This window comes from Schistocerca nitens, chromosome 1 (assembly GCF_023898315.1).
Source record: "Schistocerca nitens isolate TAMUIC-IGC-003100 chromosome 1, iqSchNite1.1, whole genome shotgun sequence".
NCBI classification, from domain to species: domain Eukaryota; kingdom Metazoa; phylum Arthropoda; class Insecta; order Orthoptera; family Acrididae; genus Schistocerca; species Schistocerca nitens.
The window spans coordinates 1,215,208,204-1,215,231,659 of NC_064614.1; the positions used below are offsets into that span (position 1 = coordinate 1,215,208,204).

At 42.9% G+C, this 23,456-nt stretch overlaps 17 non-coding genes across 17 annotated transcripts; all 17 read left to right on the forward strand.

The window, feature by feature from the left end:
- Positions 1–748: 748 nt before the first annotated feature.
- On the forward strand, positions 749–821 carry Trnar-ucu (transfer RNA arginine (anticodon UCU)). Its single transcript has one exon. It is a non-coding gene; the product is annotated as a tRNA-Arg (tRNA).
- Positions 822–2,113: 1,292 nt separating this feature from the next.
- On the forward strand, positions 2,114–2,186 carry Trnar-ucu (transfer RNA arginine (anticodon UCU)). The gene has a single exon. It is a non-coding gene; the product is annotated as a tRNA-Arg (tRNA).
- Positions 2,187–3,477: 1,291 nt separating this feature from the next.
- Positions 3,478–3,550, forward strand: Trnar-ucu (transfer RNA arginine (anticodon UCU)). Its single transcript has one exon. It is a non-coding gene; the product is annotated as a tRNA-Arg (tRNA).
- Positions 3,551–4,841: 1,291 nt separating this feature from the next.
- Positions 4,842–4,914, forward strand: Trnar-ucu (transfer RNA arginine (anticodon UCU)). The gene has a single exon. It is a non-coding gene; the product is annotated as a tRNA-Arg (tRNA).
- Positions 4,915–6,206: 1,292 nt separating this feature from the next.
- Trnar-ucu (transfer RNA arginine (anticodon UCU)) lies at positions 6,207–6,279 on the forward strand. The gene has a single exon. It is a non-coding gene; the product is annotated as a tRNA-Arg (tRNA).
- A 1,292-nt stretch (positions 6,280–7,571) lies between these two features.
- Trnar-ucu (transfer RNA arginine (anticodon UCU)) lies at positions 7,572–7,644 on the forward strand. Its single transcript has one exon. It is a non-coding gene; the product is annotated as a tRNA-Arg (tRNA).
- Positions 7,645–8,936: 1,292 nt separating this feature from the next.
- Positions 8,937–9,009, forward strand: Trnar-ucu (transfer RNA arginine (anticodon UCU)). The gene has a single exon. It is a non-coding gene; the product is annotated as a tRNA-Arg (tRNA).
- Positions 9,010–10,301: 1,292 nt separating this feature from the next.
- Positions 10,302–10,374, forward strand: Trnar-ucu (transfer RNA arginine (anticodon UCU)). Its single transcript has one exon. It is a non-coding gene; the product is annotated as a tRNA-Arg (tRNA).
- Positions 10,375–11,666: 1,292 nt separating this feature from the next.
- Trnar-ucu (transfer RNA arginine (anticodon UCU)) lies at positions 11,667–11,739 on the forward strand. Its single transcript has one exon. It is a non-coding gene; the product is annotated as a tRNA-Arg (tRNA).
- Positions 11,740–13,031: 1,292 nt separating this feature from the next.
- Positions 13,032–13,104, forward strand: Trnar-ucu (transfer RNA arginine (anticodon UCU)). The gene has a single exon. It is a non-coding gene; the product is annotated as a tRNA-Arg (tRNA).
- A 1,292-nt stretch (positions 13,105–14,396) lies between these two features.
- On the forward strand, positions 14,397–14,469 carry Trnar-ucu (transfer RNA arginine (anticodon UCU)). Its single transcript has one exon. It is a non-coding gene; the product is annotated as a tRNA-Arg (tRNA).
- Positions 14,470–15,760: 1,291 nt separating this feature from the next.
- Trnar-ucu (transfer RNA arginine (anticodon UCU)) lies at positions 15,761–15,833 on the forward strand. Its single transcript has one exon. It is a non-coding gene; the product is annotated as a tRNA-Arg (tRNA).
- A 1,292-nt stretch (positions 15,834–17,125) lies between these two features.
- Trnar-ucu (transfer RNA arginine (anticodon UCU)) lies at positions 17,126–17,198 on the forward strand. Its single transcript has one exon. It is a non-coding gene; the product is annotated as a tRNA-Arg (tRNA).
- A 1,293-nt stretch (positions 17,199–18,491) lies between these two features.
- Positions 18,492–18,564, forward strand: Trnar-ucu (transfer RNA arginine (anticodon UCU)). The gene has a single exon. It is a non-coding gene; the product is annotated as a tRNA-Arg (tRNA).
- A 1,292-nt stretch (positions 18,565–19,856) lies between these two features.
- On the forward strand, positions 19,857–19,929 carry Trnar-ucu (transfer RNA arginine (anticodon UCU)). The gene has a single exon. It is a non-coding gene; the product is annotated as a tRNA-Arg (tRNA).
- A 1,671-nt stretch (positions 19,930–21,600) lies between these two features.
- Positions 21,601–21,673, forward strand: Trnar-ucu (transfer RNA arginine (anticodon UCU)). Its single transcript has one exon. It is a non-coding gene; the product is annotated as a tRNA-Arg (tRNA).
- A 1,292-nt stretch (positions 21,674–22,965) lies between these two features.
- On the forward strand, positions 22,966–23,038 carry Trnar-ucu (transfer RNA arginine (anticodon UCU)). Its single transcript has one exon. It is a non-coding gene; the product is annotated as a tRNA-Arg (tRNA).
- The last annotated feature ends 418 nt before the right edge of the window (positions 23,039–23,456 follow it).

Consider the following 23,456-nt stretch of genomic DNA (forward strand, 5'->3'; position numbering starts at 1 on the left):
GGAGACGGTCAGGAGGCAGCTTGCTGGATACATTAAGGGCAAAGGTCAGACAGAGATGTCTGATGTCGACTGACGCTTGCAGAAAACTACATTAAGTATGATTCCCGCCTATAACTGACGGCGAGAGAGATGCATCATCTGGCCACTTCTCATCGAAGCACACTGTCAGCAAGCAATGGCTGACGCTTCGAGGACGGCATGAAATTGCTAGGGAGGTGATGCAGCTAACCTCCCTGGTAAATGTGCTAACAGGACACACACGTCCGTTGTTGGAGTGTATACATATGATGGGGACCGGCTGTGACACAGCAGTCGACCAAAGTCAAAAAATGTTACTAATTGTACAGTGTTTCCAGTGCGTCGTTTACCACTTTGTGAGCGGATGCTGTTCTAAAGAATGCAATTCCCATTTACCTTTAAGCAGTGCACGTGAGCGGATCTAATAGCAGGACTGTGTTACTATGACTATATAGAGAAACTCTGTCAATACGCAGGTGTATAAATCAGTAGGGCTATGGTAAACAGAGCGATTCGGAGCGACGTATCGTGTCTGTTGCATAAATAATGAGTCTTTGATCTAATTGCTTCAGACAACTATGAAAGTTAGCCTAACAATTAGAATGGACATCAAAGCCTTGAAAAACAGATCCAATGACAACACCAAATCAGAAAAGTGACGCGAGACATGTAGCACGGGGGGGTCATGTCTTGCACAATCACTTACATCTGAGCAAAGAACTTGCACAGCGTCCCTTTGGCGCAGAGGATAGCGCGTTGGACTTCTAATCCAAAGGTCGTGGGTTCGATCCCCACAAGGGACGGGCAATTTTTAAAAATGTCTGCCAATCACAAGATGGGTATTGACATATGGGTAACAACAAGCGTCTTCAAAACGTGAAAATTGTTGTGACCTCAGTTCTATTGTGAAGTGTGTTAACCTTACACATACAAGCAAAATTCTCCATGATCTGTTATCCATGACGCTGTTATATGTAAATGCTGTAGAAACGGAACCATATATTCACGTGCCTGTTCACGGAAATTATCTTTCAATACCCAGTTTTTACCTACAGATAGCAATAGAACGCACATTTTGTACAGAAACAAATACAATGAAGACTGAAATAATTTTGTATTACTTCACGAGTCAATGTATGTAAGCCCAATCATAATGTATAATTCTTTCAGCCCAAGATGAGAGGGTTACAGTTTTCTCGGCCACAAGTGAGAAAAGTAGACAGTTTCACAACAAGACATTTTACTATGGTTCCTTAACTGTACCCATTAAACAATGACACTCTGTATCTATAGAAACGGCGGCAATTTTCCCTTCAGCACAAGGGGCTTGCCGAAGGGGACTTTTACTGGAGACGGTCAGGAGGCAGCTTGCTGGATACATTAAGGGCAAAGGTCAGACAGAGATGTCTGATGTCGACTGACGCTTGCAGAAAACTACATTAAGTATGATTCCCGCCTATAACTGACGGCGAGAGAGATGCATCATCTGGCCACTTCTCATCGAAGCACACTGTCAGCAAGCAATGGCTGACGCTTCGAGGACGGCATGAAATTGCTAGGGAGGTGATGCAGCTAACCTCCCTGGTAAATGTGCTAACAGGACACACACGTCCGTTGTTGGAGTGTATACATATGATGGGGACCGGCTGTGACACAGCAGTCGACCAAAGTCAAAAAATGTTACTAATTGTACAGTGTTTCCAGTGCGTCGTTTACCACTTTGTGAGCGGATGCTGTTCTAAAGAATGCAATTCCCATTTACCTTTAAGCAGTGCACGTGAGCGGATCTAATAGCAGGACTGTGTTACTATGACTATATAGAGAAACTCTGTCAATACGCAGGTGTATAAATCAGTAGGGCTATGGTAAACAGAGCGATTCGGAGCGACGTATCGTGTCTGTTGCATAAATAATGAGTCTTTGATCTAATTGCTTCAGACAACTATGAAAGTTAGCCCAACAATTAGAATGGACATCAAAGCCTTGAAAAACAGATCCAATGACAACACCAAATCAGAAAAGTGACGCGAGACGTGTAGCACGGGGGGTCATGTCTTGCACAATCACTTACATCTGAGCAAAGAACTTGCACAGCGTCCCTTTGGCGCAGAGGATAGCGCGTTGGACTTCTAATCCAAAGGTCGTGGGTTCGATCCCCACAAGGGACGGGCAATTTTTAAAAATGTCTGCCAATCACAAGATGGGTATTGACATATGGGTAACAACAAGCGTCTTCAAAACGTGAAAATTGTTGTGACCTCAGTTCTATTGTGAAGTGTGTTAACCTTACACATACAAGCAAAATTCTCCATGATCTGTTATCCATGACGCTGTTATATGTAAATGCTGTAGAAACGGAACCATATATTCACGTGCCTGTTCACGGAAATTATCTTTCAATACCCAGTTTTTACCTACAGATAGCAATAGAACGCACATTTTGTACAGAAACAAATACAATGAAGACTGAAATAATTTTGTATTACTTCACGAGTCAATGTATGTAAGCCCAATCATAATGTATAATTCTTTCAGCCCAAGATGAGAGGGTTACAGTTTTCTCGGCCACAAGTGAGAAAAGTAGACAGTTTCACAACAAGACATTTTACTATGGTTCCTTAACTGTACCCATTAAACAATGACACTCTGTATCTATAGAAACGGCGGCAATTTTCCCTTCAGCACAAGGGGCTTGCCGAAGGGGACTTTTACTGGAGACGGTCAGGAGGCAGCTTGCTGGATACATTAAGGGCAAAGGTCAGACAGAGATGTCTGATGTCGACTGACGCTTGCAGAAAACTACATTAAGTATGATTCCCGCCTATAACTGACGGCGAGAGAGATGCATCATCTGGCCACTTCTCATCGAAGCACACTGTCAGCAAGCAATGGCTGACGCTTCGAGGACGGCATGAAATTGCTAGGGAGGTGATGCAGCTAACCTCCCTGGTAAATGTGCTAACAGGACACACACGTCCGTTGTTGGAGTGTATACATATGATGGGGACCGGCTGTGACACAGCAGTCGACCAAAGTCAAAAAATGTTACTAATTGTACAGTGTTTCCAGTGCGTCGTTTACCACTTTGTGAGCGGATGCTGTTCTAAAGAATGCAATTCCCATTTACCTTTAAGCAGTGCACGTGAGCGGATCTAATAGCAGGACTGTGTTACTATGACTATATAGAGAAACTCTGTCAATACGCAGGTGTATAAATCAGTAGGGCTATGGTAAACAGAGCGATTCGGAGCGACGTATCGTGTCTGTTGCATAAATAATGAGTCTTTGATCTAATTGCTTCAGACAACTATGAAAGTTAGCCTAACAATTAGAATGGACATCAAAGCCTTGAAAAACAGATCCAATGACAACACCAAATCAGAAAAGTGACGCGAGACATGTAGCACAGGGGTCATGTCTTGCACAATCACTTACATCTGAGCAAAGAACTTGCACAGCGTCCCTTTGGCGCAGAGGATAGCGCGTTGGACTTCTAATCCAAAGGTCGTGGGTTCGATCCCCACAAGGGACGGGCAATTTTTAAAAATGTCTGCCAATCACAAGATGGGTATTGACATATGGGTAACAACAAGCGTCTTCAAAACGTGAAAATTGTTGTGACCTCAGTTCTATTGTGAAGTGTGTTAACCTTACACATACAAGCAAAATTCTCCATGATCTGTTATCCATGACGCTGTTATATGTAAATGCTGTAGAAACGGAACCATATATTCACGTGCCTGTTCACGGAAATTATCTTTCAATACCCAGTTTTTACCTACAGATAGCAATAGAACGCACATTTTGTACAGAAACAAATACAATGAAGACTGAAATAATTTTGTATTACTTCACGAGTCAATGTATGTAAGCCCAATCATAATGTATAATTCTTTCAGCCCAAGATGAGAGGGTTACAGTTTTCTCGGCCACAAGTGAGAAAAGTAGACAGTTTCACAACAAGACATTTTACTATGGTTCCTTAACTGTACCCATTAAACAATGACACTCTGTATCTATAGAAACGGCGGCAATTTTCCCTTCAGCACAAGGGGCTTGCCGAAGGGGACTTTTACTGGAGACGGTCAGGAGGCAGCTTGCTGGATACATTAAGGGCAAAGGTCAGACAGAGATGTCTGATGTCGACTGACGCTTGCAGAAAACTACATTAAGTATGATTCCCGCCTATAACTGACGGCGAGAGAGATGCATCATCTGGCCACTTCTCATCGAAGCACACTGTCAGCAAGCAATGGCTGACGCTTCGAGGACGGCATGAAATTGCTAGGGAGGTGATGCAGCTAACCTCCCTGGTAAATGTGCTAACAGGACACACACGTCCGTTGTTGGAGTGTATACATATGATGGGGACCGGCTGTGACACAGCAGTCGACCAAAGTCAAAAAATGTTACTAATTGTACAGTGTTTCCAGTGCGTCGTTTACCACTTTGTGAGCGGATGCTGTTCTAAAGAATGCAATTCCCATTTACCTTTAAGCAGTGCACGTGAGCGGATCTAATAGCAGGACTGTGTTACTATGACTATATAGAGAAACTCTGTCAATACGCAGGTGTATAAATCAGTAGGGCTATGGTAAACAGAGCGATTCGGAGCGACGTATCGTGTCTGTTGCATAAATAATGAGTCTTTGATCTAATTGCTTCAGACAACTATGAAAGTTAGCCTAACAATTAGAATGGACATCAAAGCCTTGAAAAACAGATCCAATGACAACACCAAATCAGAAAAGTGACGCGAGACATGTAGCACGGGGGTCATGTCTTGCACAATCACTTACATCTGAGCAAAGAACTTGCACAGCGTCCCTTTGGCGCAGAGGATAGCGCGTTGGACTTCTAATCCAAAGGTCGTGGGTTCGATCCCCACAAGGGACGGGCAATTTTTAAAAATGTCTGCCAATCACAAGATGGGTATTGACATATGGGTAACAACAAGCGTCTTCAAAACGTGAAAATTGTTGTGACCTCAGTTCTATTGTGAAGTGTGTTAACCTTACACATACAAGCAAAATTCTCCATGATCTGTTATCCATGACGCTGTTATATGTAAATGCTGTAGAAACGGAACCATATATTCACGTGCCTGTTCACGGAAATTATCTTTCAATACCCAGTTTTTACCTACAGATAGCAATAGAACGCACATTTTGTACAGAAACAAATACAATGAAGACTGAAATAATTTTGTATTACTTCACGAGTCAATGTATGTAAGCCCAATCATAATGTATAATTCTTTCAGCCCAAGATGAGAGGGTTACAGTTTTCTCGGCCACAAGTGAGAAAAGTAGACAGTTTCACAACAAGACATTTTACTATGGTTCCTTAACTGTACCCATTAAACAATGACACTCTGTATCTATAGAAACGGCGGCAATTTTCCCTTCAGCACAAGGGGCTTGCCGAAGGGGACTTTTACTGGAGACGGTCAGGAGGCAGCTTGCTGGATACATTAAGGGCAAAGGTCAGACAGAGATGTCTGATGTCGACTGACGCTTGCAGAAAACTACATTAAGTATGATTCCCGCCTATAACTGACGGCGAGAGAGATGCATCATCTGGCCACTTCTCATCGAAGCACACTGTCAGCAAGCAATGGCTGACGCTTCGAGGACGGCATGAAATTGCTAGGGAGGTGATGCAGCTAACCTCCCTGGTAAATGTGCTAACAGGACACACACGTCCGTTGTTGGAGTGTATACATATGATGGGGACCGGCTGTGACACAGCAGTCGACCAAAGTCAAAAAATGTTACTAATTGTACAGTGTTTCCAGTGCGTCGTTTACCACTTTGTGAGCGGATGCTGTTCTAAAGAATGCAATTCCCATTTACCTTTAAGCAGTGCACGTGAGCGGATCTAATAGCAGGACTGTGTTACTATGACTATATAGAGAAACTCTGTCAATACGCAGGTGTATAAATCAGTAGGGCTATGGTAAACAGAGCGATTCGGAGCGACGTATCGTGTCTGTTGCATAAATAATGAGTCTTTGATCTAATTGCTTCAGACAACTATGAAAGTTAGCCTAACAATTAGAATGGACATCAAAGCCTTGAAAAACAGATCCAATGACAACACCAAATCAGAAAAGTGACGCGAGACATGTAGCACGGGGGGTCATGTCTTGCACAATCACTTACATCTGAGCAAAGAACTTGCACAGCGTCCCTTTGGCGCAGAGGATAGCGCGTTGGACTTCTAATCCAAAGGTCGTGGGTTCGATCCCCACAAGGGACGGGCAATTTTTAAAAATGTCTGCCAATCACAAGATGGGTATTGACATATGGGTAACAACAAGCGTCTTCAAAACGTGAAAATTGTTGTGACCTCAGTTCTATTGTGAAGTGTGTTAACCTTACACATACAAGCAAAATTCTCCATGATCTGTTATCCATGACGCTGTTATATGTAAATGCTGTAGAAACGGAACCATATATTCACGTGCCTGTTCACGGAAATTATCTTTCAATACCCAGTTTTTACCTACAGATAGCAATAGAACGCACATTTTGTACAGAAACAAATACAATGAAGACTGAAATAATTTTGTATTACTTCACGAGTCAATGTATGTAAGCCCAATCATAATGTATAATTCTTTCAGCCCAAGATGAGAGGGTTACAGTTTTCTCGGCCACAAGTGAGAAAAGTAGACAGTTTCACAACAAGACATTTTACTATGGTTCCTTAACTGTACCCATTAAACAATGACACTCTGTATCTATAGAAACGGCGGCAATTTTCCCTTCAGCACAAGGGGCTTGCCGAAGGGGACTTTTACTGGAGACGGTCAGGAGGCAGCTTGCTGGATACATTAAGGGCAAAGGTCAGACAGAGATGTCTGATGTCGACTGACGCTTGCAGAAAACTACATTAAGTATGATTCCCGCCTATAACTGACGGCGAGAGAGATGCATCATCTGGCCACTTCTCATCGAAGTACACTGTCAGCAAGCAATGGCTGACGCTTCGAGGACGGCATGAAATTGCTAGGGAGGTGATGCAGCTAACCTCCCTGGTAAATGTGCTAACAGGACACACACGTCCGTTGTTGGAGTGTATACATATGATGGGGACCGGCTGTGACACAGCAGTCGACCAAAGTCAAAAAATGTTACTAATTGTACAGTGTTTCCAGTGCGTCGTTTACCACTTTGTGAGCGGATGCTGTTCTAAAGAATGCAATTCCCATTTACCTTTAAGCAGTGCACGTGAGCGGATCTAATAGCAGGACTGTGTTACTATGACTATATAGAGAAACTCTGTCAATACGCAGGTGTATAAATCAGTAGGGCTATGGTAAACAGAGCGATTCGGAGCGACGTATCGTGTCTGTTGCATAAATAATGAGTCTTTGATCTAATTGCTTCAGACAACTATGAAAGTTAGCCTAACAATTAGAATGGACATCAAAGCCTTGAAAAACAGATCCAATGACAACACCAAATCAGAAAAGTGACGCGAGACATGTAGCACGGGGGGTCATGTCTTGCACAATCACTTACATCTGAGCAAAGAACTTGCACAGCGTCCCTTTGGCGCAGAGGATAGCGCGTTGGACTTCTAATCCAAAGGTCGTGGGTTCGATCCCCACAAGGGACGGGCAATTTTTAAAAATGTCTGCCAATCACAAGATGGGTATTGACATATGGGTAACAACAAGCGTCTTCAAAACGTGAAAATTGTTGTGACCTCAGTTCTATTGTGAAGTGTGTTAACCTTACACATACAAGCAAAATTCTCCATGATCTGTTATCCATGACGCTGTTATATGTAAATGCTGTAGAAACGGAACCATATATTCACGTGCCTGTTCACGGAAATTATCTTTCAATACCCAGTTTTTACCTACAGATAGCAATAGAACGCACATTTTATACAGAAACAAATACAATGAAGACTGAAATAATTTTGTATTACTTCACGAGTCAATGTATGTAAGCCCAATCATAATGTATAATTCTTTCAGCCCAAGATGAGAGGGTTACAGTTTTCTCGGCCACAAGTGAGAAAAGTAGACAGTTTCACAACAAGACATTTTACTATGGTTCCTTAACTGTACCCATTAAACAATGACACTCTGTATCTATAGAAACGGCGGCAATTTTCCCTTCAGCACAAGGGGCTTGCCGAAGGGGACTTTTACTGGAGACGGTCAGGAGGCAGCTTGCTGGATACATTAAGGGCAAAGGTCAGACAGAGATGTCTGATGTCGACTGACGCTTGCAGAAAACTACATTAAGTATGATTCCCGCCTATAACTGACGGCGAGAGAGATGCATCATCTGGCCACTTCTCATCGAAGCACACTGTCAGCAAGCAATGGCTGACGCTTCGAGGACGGCATGAAATTGCTAGGGAGGTGATGCAGCTAACCTCCCTGGTAAATGTGCTAACAGGACACACACGTCCGTTGTTGGAGTGTATACATATGATGGGGACCGGCTGTGACACAGCAGTCGACCAAAGTCAAAAAATGTTACTAATTGTACAGTGTTTCCAGTGCGTCGTTTACCACTTTGTGAGCGGATGCTGTTCTAAAGAATACAATTCCCATTTACCTTTAAGCAGTGCACGTGAGCGGATCTAATAGCAGGACTGTGTTACTATGACTATATAGAGAAACTCTGTCAATACGCAGGTGTATAAATCAGTAGGGCTATGGTAAACAGAGCGATTCGGAGCGACGTATCGTGTCTGTTGCATAAATAATGAGTCTTTGATCTAATTGCTTCAGACAACTATGAAAGTTAGCCTAACAATTAGAATGGACATCAAAGCCTTGAAAAACAGATCCAATGACAACACCAAATCAGAAAAGTGACGCGAGACATGTAGCACGGGGGGTCATGTCTTGCACAATCACTTACATCTGAGCAAAGAACTTGCACAGCGTCCCTTTGGCGCAGAGGATAGCGCGTTGGACTTCTAATCCAAAGGTCGTGGGTTCGATCCCCACAAGGGACGGGCAATTTTTAAAAATGTCTGCCAATCACAAGATGGGTATTGACATATGGGTAACAACAAGCGTCTTCAAAACGTGAAAATTGTTGTGACCTCAGTTCTATTGTGAAGTGTGTTAACCTTACACATACAAGCAAAATTCTCCATGATCTGTTATCCATGACGCTGTTATATGTAAATGCTGTAGAAACGGAACCATATATTCACGTGCCTGTTCACGGAAATTATCTTTCAATACCCAGTTTTTACCTACAGATAGCAATAGAACGCACATTTTGTACAGAAACAAATACAATGAAGACTGAAATAATTTTGTATTACTTCACGAGTCAATGTATGTAAGCCCAATCATAATGTATAATTCTTTCAGCCCAAGATGAGAGGGTTACAGTTTTCTCGGCCACAAGTGAGAAAAGTAGACAGTTTCACAACAAGACATTTTACTATGGTTCCTTAACTGTACCCATTAAACAATGACACTCTGTATCTATAGAAACGGCGGCAATTTTCCCTTCAGCACAAGGGGCTTGCCGAAGGGGACTTTTACTGGAGACGGTCAGGAGGCAGCTTGCTGGATACATTAAGGGCAAAGGTCAGACAGAGATGTCTGATGTCGACTGACGCTTGCAGAAAACTACATTAAGTATGATTCCCGCCTATAACTGACGGCGAGAGAGATGCATCATCTGGCCACTTCTCATCGAAGTACACTGTCAGCAAGCAATGGCTGACGCTTCGAGGACGGCATGAAATTGCTAGGGAGGTGATGCAGCTAACCTCCCTGGTAAATGTGCTAACAGGACACACACGTCCGTTGTTGGAGTGTATACATATGATGGGGACCGGCTGTGACACAGCAGTCGACCAAAGTCAAAAAATGTTACTAATTGTACAGTGTTTCCAGTGCGTCGTTTACCACTTTGTGAGCGGATGCTGTTCTAAAGAATGCAATTCCCATTTACCTTTAAGCAGTGCACGTGAGCGGATCTAATAGCAGGACTGTGTTACTATGACTATATAGAGAAACTCTGTCAATACGCAGGTGTATAAATCAGTAGGGCTATGGTAAACAGAGCGATTCGGAGCGACGTATCGTGTCTGTTGCATAAATAATGAGTCTTTGATCTAATTGCTTCAGACAACTATGAAAGTTAGCCTAACAATTAGAATGGACATCAAAGCCTTGAAAAACAGATCCAATGACAACACCAAATCAGAAAAGTGACGCGAGACATGTAGCACGGGGGGTCATGTCTTGCACAATCACTTACATCTGAGCAAAGAACTTGCACAGCGTCTCTTTGGCGCAGAGGATAGCGCGTTGGACTTCTAATCCAAAGGTCGTGGGTTCGATCCCCACAAGGGACGGGCAATTTTTAAAAATGTCTGCCAATCACAAGATGGGTATTGACATATGGGTAACAACAAGCGTCTTCAAAACGTGAAAATTGTTGTGACCTCAGTTCTATTGTGAAGTGTGTTAACCTTACACATACAAGCAAAATTCTCCATGATCTGTTATCCATGACGCTGTTATATGTAAATGCTGTAGAAACGGAACCATATATTCACGTGCCTGTTCACGGAAATTATCTTTCAATACCCAGTTTTTACCTACAGATAGCAATAGAACGCACATTTTGTACAGAAACAAATACAATGAAGACTGAAATAATTTTGTATTACTTCACGAGTCAATGTATGTAAGCCCAATCATAATGTATAATTCTTTCAGCCCAAGATGAGAGGGTTACAGTTTTCTCGGCCACAAGTGAGAAAAGTAGACAGTTTCACAACAAGACATTTTACTATGGTTCCTTAACTGTACCCATTAAACAATGACACTCTGTATCTATAGAAACGGCGGCAATTTTCCCTTCAGCACAAGGGGCTTGCCGAAGGGGACTTTTACTGGAGACGGTCAGGAGGCAGCTTGCTGGATACATTAAGGGCAAAGGTCAGACAGAAATGTCTGATGTCGACTGACGCTTGCAGAAAACTACATTAAGTATGATTCCCGCCTATAACTGACGGCGAGAGAGATGCATCATCTGGCCACTTCTCATCGAAGCACACTGTCAGCAAGCAATGGCTGACGCTTCGAGGACGGCATGAAATTGCTAGGGAGGTGATGCAGCTAACCTCCCTGGTAAATGTGCTAACAGGACACACACGTCCGTTGTTGGAGTGTATACATATGATGGGGACCGGCTGTGACACAGCAGTCGACCAAAGTCAAAAAATGTTACTAATTGTACAGTGTTTCCAGTGCGTCGTTTACCACTTTGTGAGCGGATGCTGTTCTAAAGAATGCAATTCCCATTTACCTTTAAGCAGTGCACGTGAGCGGATCTAATAGCAGGACTGTGTTACTATGACTATATAGAGAAACTCTGTCAATACGCAGGTGTATAAATCAGTAGGGCTATGGTAAACAGAGCGATTCGGAGCGACGTATCGTGTCTGTTGCATAAATAATGAGTCTTTGATCTAATTGCTTCAGACAACTATGAAAGTTAGCCTAACAATTAGAATGGACATCAAAGCCTTGAAAAACAGATCCAATGACAACACCAAATCAGAAAAGTGACGCGAGACATGTAGCACGGGGGGTCATGTCTTGCACAATCACTTACATCTGAGCAAAGAACTTGCACAGCGTCCCTTTGGCGCAGAGGATAGCGCGTTGGACTTCTAATCCAAAGGTCGTGGGTTCGATCCCCACAAGGGACGGGCAATTTTTAAAAATGTCTGCCAATCACAAGATGGGTATTGACATATGGGTAACAACAAGCGTCTTCAAAACGTGAAAATTGTTGTGACCTCAGTTCTATTGTGAAGTGTGTTAACCTTACACATACAAGCAAAATTCTCCATGATCTGTTATCCATGACGCTGTTATATGTAAATGCTGTAGAAACGGAACCATATATTCACGTGCCTGTTCACGGAAATTATCTTTCAATACCCAGTTTTTACCTACAGATAGCAATAGAACGCACATTTTGTACAGAAACAAATACAATGAAGACTGAAATAATTTTGTATTACTTCACGAGTCAATGTATGTAAGCCCAATCATAATGTATAATTCTTTCAGCCCAAGATGAGAGGGTTACAGTTTTCTCGGCCACAAGTGAGAAAAGTAGACAGTTTCACAACAAGACATTTTACTATGGTTCCTTAACTGTACCCATTAAACAATGACACTCTGTATCTATAGAAACGGCGGCAATTTTCCCTTCAGCACAAGGGGCTTGCCGAAGGGGACTTTTACTGGAGACGGTCAGGAGGCAGCTTGCTGGATACATTAAGGGCAAAGGTCAGACAGAGATGTCTGATGTCGACTGACGCTTGCAGAAAACTACATTAAGTATGATTCCCGCCTATAACTGACGGCGAGAGAGATGCATCATCTGGCCACTTCTCATCGAAGTACACTGTCAGCAAGCAATGGCTGACGCTTCGAGGACGGCATGAAATTGCTAGGGAGGTGATGCAGCTAACCTCCCTGGTAAATGTGCTAACAGGACACACACGTCCGTTGTTGGAGTGTATACATATGATGGGGACCGGCTGTGACACAGCAGTCGACCAAAGTCAAAAAATGTTACTAATTGTACAGTGTTTCCAGTGCGTCGTTTACCACTTTGTGAGCGGATGCTGTTCTAAAGAATGCAATTCCCATTTACCTTTAAGCAGTGCACGTGAGCGGATCTAATAGCAGGACTGTGTTACTATGACTGTATAGAGAAACTCTGTCAATACGCAGGTGTATAAATCAGTAGGGCTATGGTAAACAGAGCGATTCGGAGCGACGTATCGTGTCTGTTGCATAAATAATGAGTCTTTGATCTAATTGCTTCAGACAACTATGAAAGTTAGCCTAACAATTAGAATGGACATCAAAGCCTTGAAAAACAGATCCAATGACAACACCAAATCAGAAAAGTGACGCGAGACATGTAGCACGGGGGGTCATGTCTTGCACAATCACTTACATCTGAGCAAAGAACTTGCACAGCGTCCCTTTGGCGCAGAGGATAGCGCGTTGGACTTCTAATCCAAAGGTCGTGGGTTCGATCCCCACAAGGGACGGGCAATTTTTAAAAATGTCTGCCAATCACAAGATGGGTATTGACATATGGGTAACAACAAGCGTCTTCAAAACGTGAAAATTGTTGTGACCTCAGTTCTATTGTGAAGTGTGTTAACCTTACACATACAAGCAAAATTCTCCATGATCTGTTATCCATGACGCTGTTATATGTAAATGCTGTAGAAACGGAACCATATATTCACGTGCCTGTTCACGGAAATTATCTTTCAATACCCAGTTTTTACCTACAGATAGCAATAGAACGCACATTTTGTACAGAAACAAATACAATGAAGACTGAAATAATTTTGTATTACTTCACGAGTCAATGTATGTAAGCCCAATCATAATTTATAATTCTTTCAGCCCAAGATGAGAGGGTTACAGTTTTCTCGGCCACAAGTGAGAAAAGTAGACAGTTTCACAACAAGACATTTTACTATGGTTCCTTAACTGTACCCATTAAACAATGACACTCTGTATCTATAGAAACGGCGGCAATTTTCCCTTCAGCACAAGGGGCTTGCCGAAGGGGACTTTTACTGGAGACGGTCAGGAGGCAGCTTGCTGGATACATTAAGGGCAAAGGTCAGACAGAGATGTCTGATGTCGACTGACGCTTGCAGAAAACTACATTAAGTATGATTCCCGCCTATAATTGACGGCGAGAGAGATGCATCATCTGGCCACTTCTCATCGAAGTACACTGTCAGCAAGCAATGGCTGACGCTTCGAGGACGGCATGAAATTGCTAGGGAGGTGATGCAGCTAACCTCCCTGGTAAATGTGCTAACAGGACACACACGTCCGTTGTTGGAGTGTATACATATGATGGGGACCGGCTGTGACACAGCAGTCGACCAAAGTCAAAAAATGTTACTAATTGTACAGTGTTTCCAGTGCGTCGTTTACCACTTTGTGAGCGGATGCTGTTCTAAAGAATGCAATTCCCATTTACCTTTAAGCAGTGCACGTGAGCGGATCTAATAGCAGGACTGTGTTACTATGACTATATAGAGAAACTCTGTCAATACGCAGGTGTATAAATCAGTAGGGCTATGGTAAACAGAGCGATTCGGAGCGACGTATCGTGTCTGTTGCATAAATAATGAGTCTTTGATCTAATTGCTTCAGACAACTATGAAAGTTAGCCTAACAATTAGAATGGACATCAAAGCCTTGAAAAACAGATCCAATGACAACACCAAATCAGAAAAGTGACGCGAGACATGTAGCACGGGGGGTCATGTCTTGCACAATCACTTACATCTGAGCAAAGAACTTGCACAGCGTCCCTTTGGCGCAGAGGATAGCGCGTTGGACTTCTAATCCAAAGGTCGTGGGTTCGATCCCCACAAGGGACGGGCAATTTTTAAAAATGTCTGCCAATCACAAGATGGGTATTGACATATGGGTAACAACAAGCGTCTTCAAAACGTGAAAATTGTTGTGACCTCAGTTCTATTGTGAAGTGTGTTAACCTTACACATACAAGCAAAATTCTCCATGATCTGTTATCCATGACGCTGTTATATGTAAATGCTGTAGAAACGGAACCATATATTCACGTGCCTGTTCACGGAAATTATCTTTCGATACCCAGTTTTTACCTACAGATAGCAATAGAACGCACATTTTGTACAGAAACAAATACAATGAAGACTGAAATAATTTTGTATTACTTCACGAGTCAATGTATGTAAGCCCAATCATAATGTATAATTCTTTCAGCCCAAGATGAGAGGGTTACAGTTTTCTCGGCCACAAGTGAGAAAAGTAGACAGTTTCACAACAAGACATTTTACTATGGTTCCTTAACTGTACCCATTAAACAATGACACTCTGTATCTATAGAAACGGCGGCAATTTTCCCTTCAGCACAAGGGGCTTGCCGAAGGGGACTTTTACTGGAGACGGTCAGGAGGCAGCTTGCTGGATACATTAAGGGCAAAGGTCAGACAGAGATGTCTGATGTCGACTGACGCTTGCAGAAAACTACATTAAGTATGATTCCCGCCTATAACTGACGGCGAGAGAGATGCATCATCTGGCCACTTCTCATCGAAGCACACTGTCAGCAAGCAATGGCTGACGCTTCGAGGACGGCATGAAATTGCTAGGGAGGTGATGCAGCTAACCTCCCTGGTAAATGTGCTAACAGGACACACACGTCCGTTGTTGGAGTGTATACATATGATGGGGACCGGCTGTGACACAGCAGTCGACCAAAGTCAAAAAATGTTACTAATTGTACAGTGTTTCCAGTGCGTCGTTTACCACTTTGTGAGCGGATGCTGTTCTAAAGAATGCAATTCCCATTTACCTTTAAGCAGTGCACGTGAGCGGATCTAATAGCAGGACTGTGTTACTATGACTATATAGAGAAACTCTGTCAATACGCAGGTGTATAAATCAGTAGGGCTATGGTAAACAGAGCGATTCGGAGCGACGTATCGTGTCTGTTGCATAAATAATGAGTCTTTGATCTAATTGCTTCAGACAACTATGAAAGTTAGCCTAACAATTAGAATGGACATCAAAGCCTTGAAAAACAGATCCAATGACAACACCAAATCAGAAAAGTGACGCGAGACATGTAGCACGGGGGTCATGTCTTGCACAGTCACTTACATCTGACCAAAGAACTTGCACAGCGTCCCTTTGGCGCAGAGGATAGCGCGTTGGACTTCTAATCCAAAGGTCGTGGGTTCGATCCCCACAAGGGACGGGCAATTTTTAAAAATGTCTGCCAATCACAAGATGGGTATTGACATATGGGTAACAACAAGCGTCTTCAAAACGTGAAAATTGTTGTGACCTCAGTTCTATTGTGAAGTGTGTTAACCTTACACATACAAGCAAAATTCTCCATGATCTGTTATCCATGACGCTGTTATATGTAAATGCTGTAGAAACGGAACCATATATTCACGTGCCTGTTCACGGAAATTATCTTTCAATACCCAGTTTTTACCTACAGATAGCAATAGAACGCACATTTTGTACAGAAACAAATACAATGAAGACTGAAATAATTTTGTATTACTTCACGAGTCAATGTATGTAAGCCCAATCATAATGTATAATTCTTTCAGCCCAAGATGAGAGGGTTACAGTTTTCTCGGCCACAAGTGAGAAAAGTAGACAGTTTCACAACAAGACATTTTACTATGGTTCCTTAACTGTACCCATTAAACAATGACACTCTGTATCTATAGAAACGGCGGCAATTTTCCCTTCAGCACAAGGGGCTTGCCGAAGGGGACTTTTACTGGAGACGGTCAGGAGGCAGCTTGCTGGATACATTAAGGGCAAAGGTCAGACAGAGATGTCTGATGTCGACTGACGCTTGCAGAAAACTACATTAAGTATGATTCCCGCCTATAACTGACGGCGAGAGAGATGCATCATCTGGCCACTTCTCATCGAAGTACACTGTCAGCAAGCAATGGCTGACGCTTCGAGGACGGCATGAAATTGCTAGGGAGGTGATGCAGCTAACCTCCCTGGTAAATGTGCTAACAGGACACACACGTCCGTTGTTGGAGTGTATACATATGATGGGGACCGGCTGTGACACAGCAGTCGACCAAAGTCAAAAAATGTTACTAATTGTACAGTGTTTCCAGTGCGTCGTTTACCACTTTGTGAGCGGATGCTGTTCTAAAGAATGCAATTCCCATTTACCTTTAAGCAGTGCACGTGAGCGGATCTAATAGCAGGACTGTGTTACTATGACTATATAGAGAAACTCTGTCAATACGCAGGTGTATAAATCAGTAGGGCTATGGTAAACAGAGCGATTCGGAGCGACGTATCGTGTCTGTTGCATAAATAATGAGTCTTTGATCTAATTGCTTCAGACAACTATGAAAGTTAGCCTAACAATTAGAATGGACATCAAAGCCTTGAAAAACAGATCCAATGACAACACCAAATCAGAAAAGTGACGCGAGACATGTAGCACGGGGGGTCATGTCTTGCACAATCACTTACATCTGAGCAAAGAACTTGCACAGCGTCCCTTTGGCGCAGAGGATAGCGCGTTGGACTTCTAATCCAAAGGTCGTGGGTTCGATCCCCACAAGGGACGGGCAATTTTTAAAAATGTCTGCCAATCACAAGATGGGTATTGACATATGGGTAACAACAAGCGTCTTCAAAACGTGAAAATTGTTGTGACCTCAGTTCTATTGTGAAGTGTGTTAACCTTACACATACAAGCAAAATTCTCCATGATCTGTTATCCATGACGCTGTTATATGTAAATGCTGTAGAAACGGAACCATATATTCACGTGCCTGTTCACGGAAATTATCTTTCGATACCCAGTTTTTACCTACAGATAGCAATAGAACGCACATTTTGTACAGAAACAAATACAATGAAGACTGAAATAATTTTGTATTACTTCACGAGTCAATGTATGTAAGCCCAATCATAATGTATAATTCTTTCAGCCCAAGATGAGAGGGTTACAGTTTTCTCGGCCACAAGTGAGAAAAGTAGACAGTTTCACAACAAGACATTTTACTATGGTTCCTTAACTGTACCCATTAAACAATGACACTCTGTATCTATAGAAACGGCGGCAATTTTCCCTTCAGCACAAGGGGCTTGCCGAAGGGGACTTTTACTGGAGACGGTCAGGAGGCAGCTTGCTGGATACATTAAGGGCAAAGGTCAGACAGAGATGTCTGATGTCGACTGACGCTTGCAGAAAACTACATTAAGTATGATTCCCGCCTATAACTGACGGCGAGAGAGATGCATCATCTGGCCACTTCTCATCGAAGTACACTGTCAGCAAGCAATGGCTGACGCTTCGAGGACGGCATGAAATTGCTAGGGAGGTGATGCAGCTAACCTCCCTGGTAAATGTGCTAACAGGACACACACGTCCGTTGTTGGAGTGTATACATATGATGGGGACCGGCTGTGACACAGCAGTCGACCAAAGTCAAAAAATGTTACTAATTGTACAGTGTTTCCAGTGCGTCGTTTACCACTTTGTGAGCGGATGCTGTTCTAAAGAATGCAATTCCCATTTACCTTTAAGCAGTGCACGTGAGCGGATCTAATAGCAGGACTGTGTTACTATGACTATATAGAGAAACTCTGTCAATACGCAGGTGTATAAATCAGTAGGGCTATGGTAAACAGAGCGATTCGGAGCGACGTATCGTGTCTGTTGCATAAATAATGAGTCTTTGATCTAATTGCTTCAGACAACTATGAAAGTTAGCCTAACAATTAGAATGGACATCAAAGCCTTGAAAAACAGATCCAATGACAACACCAAATCAGAAAAGTGACGCGAGACATGTAGCACGGGGGGGTCATGTCTTGCACAATCACTTACATCTGAGCAAAGTACTTGCACAGCGTCCCTTTGGCGCAGAGGATAGCGCGTTGGACTTCTAATCCAAAGGTCGTGGGTTCGATCCCCACAAGGGACGGGCAATTTTTAAAAATGTCTGCCAATCACAAGATGGGTATTGACATATGGGTAACAACAAGCGTCTTCAAAACGTGAAAATTGTTGTGACCTCAGTTCTATTGTGAAGTGTGTTAACCTTACACATACAAGCAAAATTCTCCATGATCTGTTATCCATGACGCTGTTATATGTAAATGCTGTAGAAACGGAACCATATATTCACGTGCCTGTTCACGGAAATTATCTTTCAATACCCAGTTTTTACCTACAGATAGCAATAGAACGCACATTTTGTACAGAAACAAATACAATGAAGACTGAAATAATTTTGTATTACTTCACGAGTCAATGTATGTAAGCCCAATCATAATCCATAATTCTTTCAGCCCAATATGAGAGGGTTACAGTTTTCTCGGCCACAAGTGAGAAAAGTAGACAGTTTCACAACAAGACATTTTACTATGGTTCCTTAACTGTACCCATTAAACAATGACACTCTGTATCTATAGAAACGGCGGCAATTTTCCCTTCAGCACAAGGGGCTTGCCGAAGGGGACTTTTACTGGAGACGGTCAGGAGGCAGCTTGCTGGATACATTAAGGGCAAAGGTCAGACAGAGATGTCTGATGTCGACTGACGCTTGCAGAAAACTACATTAAGTATGATTCCCGCCTATAACTGACGGCGAGAGAGATGCATCATCTGGCCACTTCTCATCGAAGTACACTGTCAGCAAGCAATGGCTGACGCTTCGAGGACGGCATGAAATTGCTAAGGAGGTGATGCAGCTAACCTCCCTGGTAAATGTGCTAACAGGACACACACGTCCGTTGTTGGAGTGTATACATATGATGGGGACCGGCTGTGACACAGCAGTCGACCAAAGTCAAAAAATGTTACTAATTGTACAGTGTTTCCAGTGCGTCGTTTACCACTTTGTGAGCGGATGCTGTTCTAAAGAATGCAATTCCCATTTACCTTTAAGCAGTGCACGTGAGCGGATCTAATAGCAGGACTGTGTTACTATGACTATATAGAGAAACTCTGTCAATACGCAGGTGTATAAATCAGTAGGGCTATGGTAAACAGAGCGATTCGGAGCGACGTATCGTGTCTGTTGCATAAATAATGAGTCTTTGATCTAATTGCTTCAGACAACTATGAAAGTTAGCCTAACAATTAGAATGGACATCAAAGCCTTGAAAAACAGATCCAATGACAACACCAAATCAGAAAAGTGACGCGAGACATGTAGCACGGGGGGTCATGTCTTGCACAATCACTTACATCTGAGCAAAGAACTTGCACAGCGTCCCTTTGGCGCAGAGGATAGCGCGTTGGACTTCTAATCCAAAGGTCGTGGGTTCGATCCCCACAAGGGACGGGCAATTTTTAAAAATGTCTGCCAATCACAAGATGGGTATTGACATATGGGTAACAACAAGCGTCTTCAAAACGTGAAAATTGTTGTGACCTCAGTTCTATTGTGAAGTGTGTTAACCTTACACATACAAGCAAAATTCTCCATGATCTGTTATCCATGACGCTGTTATATGTAAATGCTGTAGAAACGGAACCATATATTCACGTGCCTGTTCACGGAAATTATCTTTCAATACCCAGTTTTTAGAATGAGATTTTCACTCTGCAGCGGAGTGTGCGCTGATATGAAACTTCCTGGCAGATTAAAACTGTGTGCCCGACCGAGACTCGAACTCGGGACCTTTGCCTTTCGCGGGCAAGTGCTCTACCAACTGAGCTACCGAAGCACGACTCACGCCCGGTACTCACAGCTTTACTTCTGCCAGTACCTCGTCTCCTACCTTCAAAACTTTACAGAAGGTAGGAGACGAGGTACTGGCAGAAGTAAAGCTGTGAGTACCGGGCGTGAGTCGTGCTTCGGTAGCTCAGTTGGTAGAGCACTTGCCCGCGAAAGGCAAAGGTCCCGAGTTCGAGTCTCGGTCGGGCACACAGTTTTAATCTGCCAGGAAGTTTCACCCAGTTTTTACCTACAGATAGCAATAGAACGCACATTTTGTACAGAAACAAATACAATGAAGACTGAAATAATTTTGTATTACTTCACGAGTCAATGTATGTAAGCCCAATCATAATGTATAATTCTTTCAGCCCAAGATGAGAGGGTTACAGTTTTCTCGGCCACAAGTGAGAAAAGTAGACAGTTTCACAACAAGACATTTTACTATGGTTCCTTAACTGTACCCATTAAACAATGACACTCTGTATCTATAGAAACGGCGGCAATTTTCCCTTCAGCACAAGGGGCTTGCCGAAGGGGACTTTTACTGGAGACGGTCAGGAGGCAGCTTGCTGGATACATTAAGGGCAAAGGTCAGACAGAGATGTCTGATGTCGACTGACGCTTGCAGAAAACTACATTAAGTATGATTCCCGCCTATAACTGACGGCGAGAGAGATGCATCATCTGGCCACTTCTCATCGAAGCACACTGTCAGCAAGCAATGGCTGACGCTTCGAGGACGGCATGAAATTGCTAGGGAGGTGATGCAGCTAACCTCCCTGGTAAATGTGCTAACAGGACACACACGTCCGTTGTTGGAGTGTATACATATGATGGGGACCGGCTGTGACACAGCAGTCGACCAAAGTCAAAAAATGTTACTAATTGTACAGTGTTTCCAGTGCGTCGTTTACCACTTTGTGAGCGGATGCTGTTCTAAAGAATGCAATTCCCATTTACCTTTAAGCAGTGCACGTGAGCGGATCTAATAGCAGGACTGTGTTACTATGACTGTATAGAGAAACTCTGTCAATACGCAGGTGTATAAATCAGTAGGGCTATGGTAAACAGAGCGATTCGGAGCGACGTATCGTGTCTGTTGCATAAATAATGAGTCTTTGATCTAATTGCTTCAGACAACTATGAAAGTTAGCCTAACAATTAGAATGGACATCAAAGCCTTGAAAAACAGATCCAATGACAACACCAAATCAGAAAAGTGACGCGAGACATGTAGCACGGGGGGTCATGTCTTGCACAATCACTTACATCTGAGCAAAGAACTTGCACAGCGTCCCTTTGGCGCAGAGGATAGCGCGTTGGACTTCTAATCCAAAGGTCGTGGGTTCGATCCCCACAAGGGACGGGCAATTTTTAAAAATGTCTGCCAATCACAAGATGGGTATTGACATATGGGTAACAACAAGCGTCTTCAAAACGTGAAAATTGTTGTGACCTCAGTTCTATTGTGAAGTGTGTTAACCTTACACATACAAGCAAAATTCTCCATGATCTGTTATCCATGACGCTGTTATATGTAAATGCTGTAGAAACGGAACCATATATTCACGTGCCTGTTCACGGAAATTATCTTTCAATACCCAGTTTTTACCTACAGATAGCAATAGAACGCACATTTTGTACAGAAACAAATACAATGAAGACTGAAATAATTTTGTATTACTTCACGAGTCAATGTATGTAAGCCCAATCATAATGTATAATTCTTTCAGCCCAAGATGAGAGGGTTACAGTTTTCTCGGCCACAAGTGAGAAAAGTTGACAGTTTCACAACAAGACATTTTACTATGGTTCCTTAACTGTACCCATTAAACAATGACACTCTGTATCTATAGAAACGGCGGCAATTTTCCCTTCAGCACAAGGGGCTTGCCGAAGGGGACTTTTACTGGAGACGGTCAGGAGGCAGCTTGCTGGATACATTAAGGGCAAAGGTCAGACAGAGATGTCTGATGTCGACTGACGCTTGCAGAAAACTACATTAAGTATGATTCCCGCCTATAACTGACGGCGAGAGAGATGCATCATCTGGCCACTTCTCATCGAAGTACACTGTCAGCAAGCAATGGCTGACGCTTCGAGGACGGCATGAAATTGCTAGGGAGGTGATGCAGCTAACCTCCCTGGTAAATGTGCTAACAGGACACACACGTCCGTTGTTGGAGTGTATACATATGATGGGGACCGGCTGTGACACAGCAGTCGACCAAAGTCAAAAAATGTTACTAATTGTACAGTGTTTCCAGTGCGTAGTTTACCACTTTGTGAGCGGATGCTGTTCTAAAGAATGCAATTCCCATTTACCTTTAAGCAGTGCACGTCAGCGAATCTAATAGCAGGACTGTGTTACTATGACTATATAGAGAAACTCTGTCAATACGCAGGTGTATAAATCAGTAGGGCTATGGTAAACAGAGCGATTCGGAGCGACGTATCGTGTCTGTTGCATAAATAATGAGTCTTTGATCTAATTGCTTCAGACAACTATGAAAGTTAGCCTAACAATTAGAATGGACATCAAAGCCTTGAAAAACAGATCCAATGACAACACCAAATCAGAAAAGTGACGCGAGACATGTAGCACGGGGGGTCATGTCTTGCACAATCACTTACATCTGAGCAAAGAACTTGCACAGCGTCCCTTTGGCGCAGAGGATAGCGCGTTGGACTTCTAATCCAAATGTCGTGGGTTCGATCCCCACAAGGAACGGGCAATTTTTAAAAATGTCTGCCAATCACAAGATGGGTATTGACATATGGGTAACAACAAGCGTCTTCAAAACGTGAAAATTGTTGTGACCTCAGTTCTATTGTGAAGTGTGTTAACCTTACACATACAAGCAAAATTCTCCATGATCTGTTATCCATGACGCTGTTATATGTAAATGCTGTAGAAACGGAACCATATATTCACGTGCCTGTTCACGGAAATTATCTTTCAATACCCAGTTTTTACCTACAGATAGCAATAGAACGCACATTTTGTACAGAAACAAATACAATGAAGACTGAAATAATTTTGTATTACTTCACGAGTCAATGTATGTAAGCCCAATCATAATGTATAATTCTTTCAGCCCAAGATGAGAGGGTTACAGTCTTCTCGGCCACAAGTGAGAAAAGTAGAC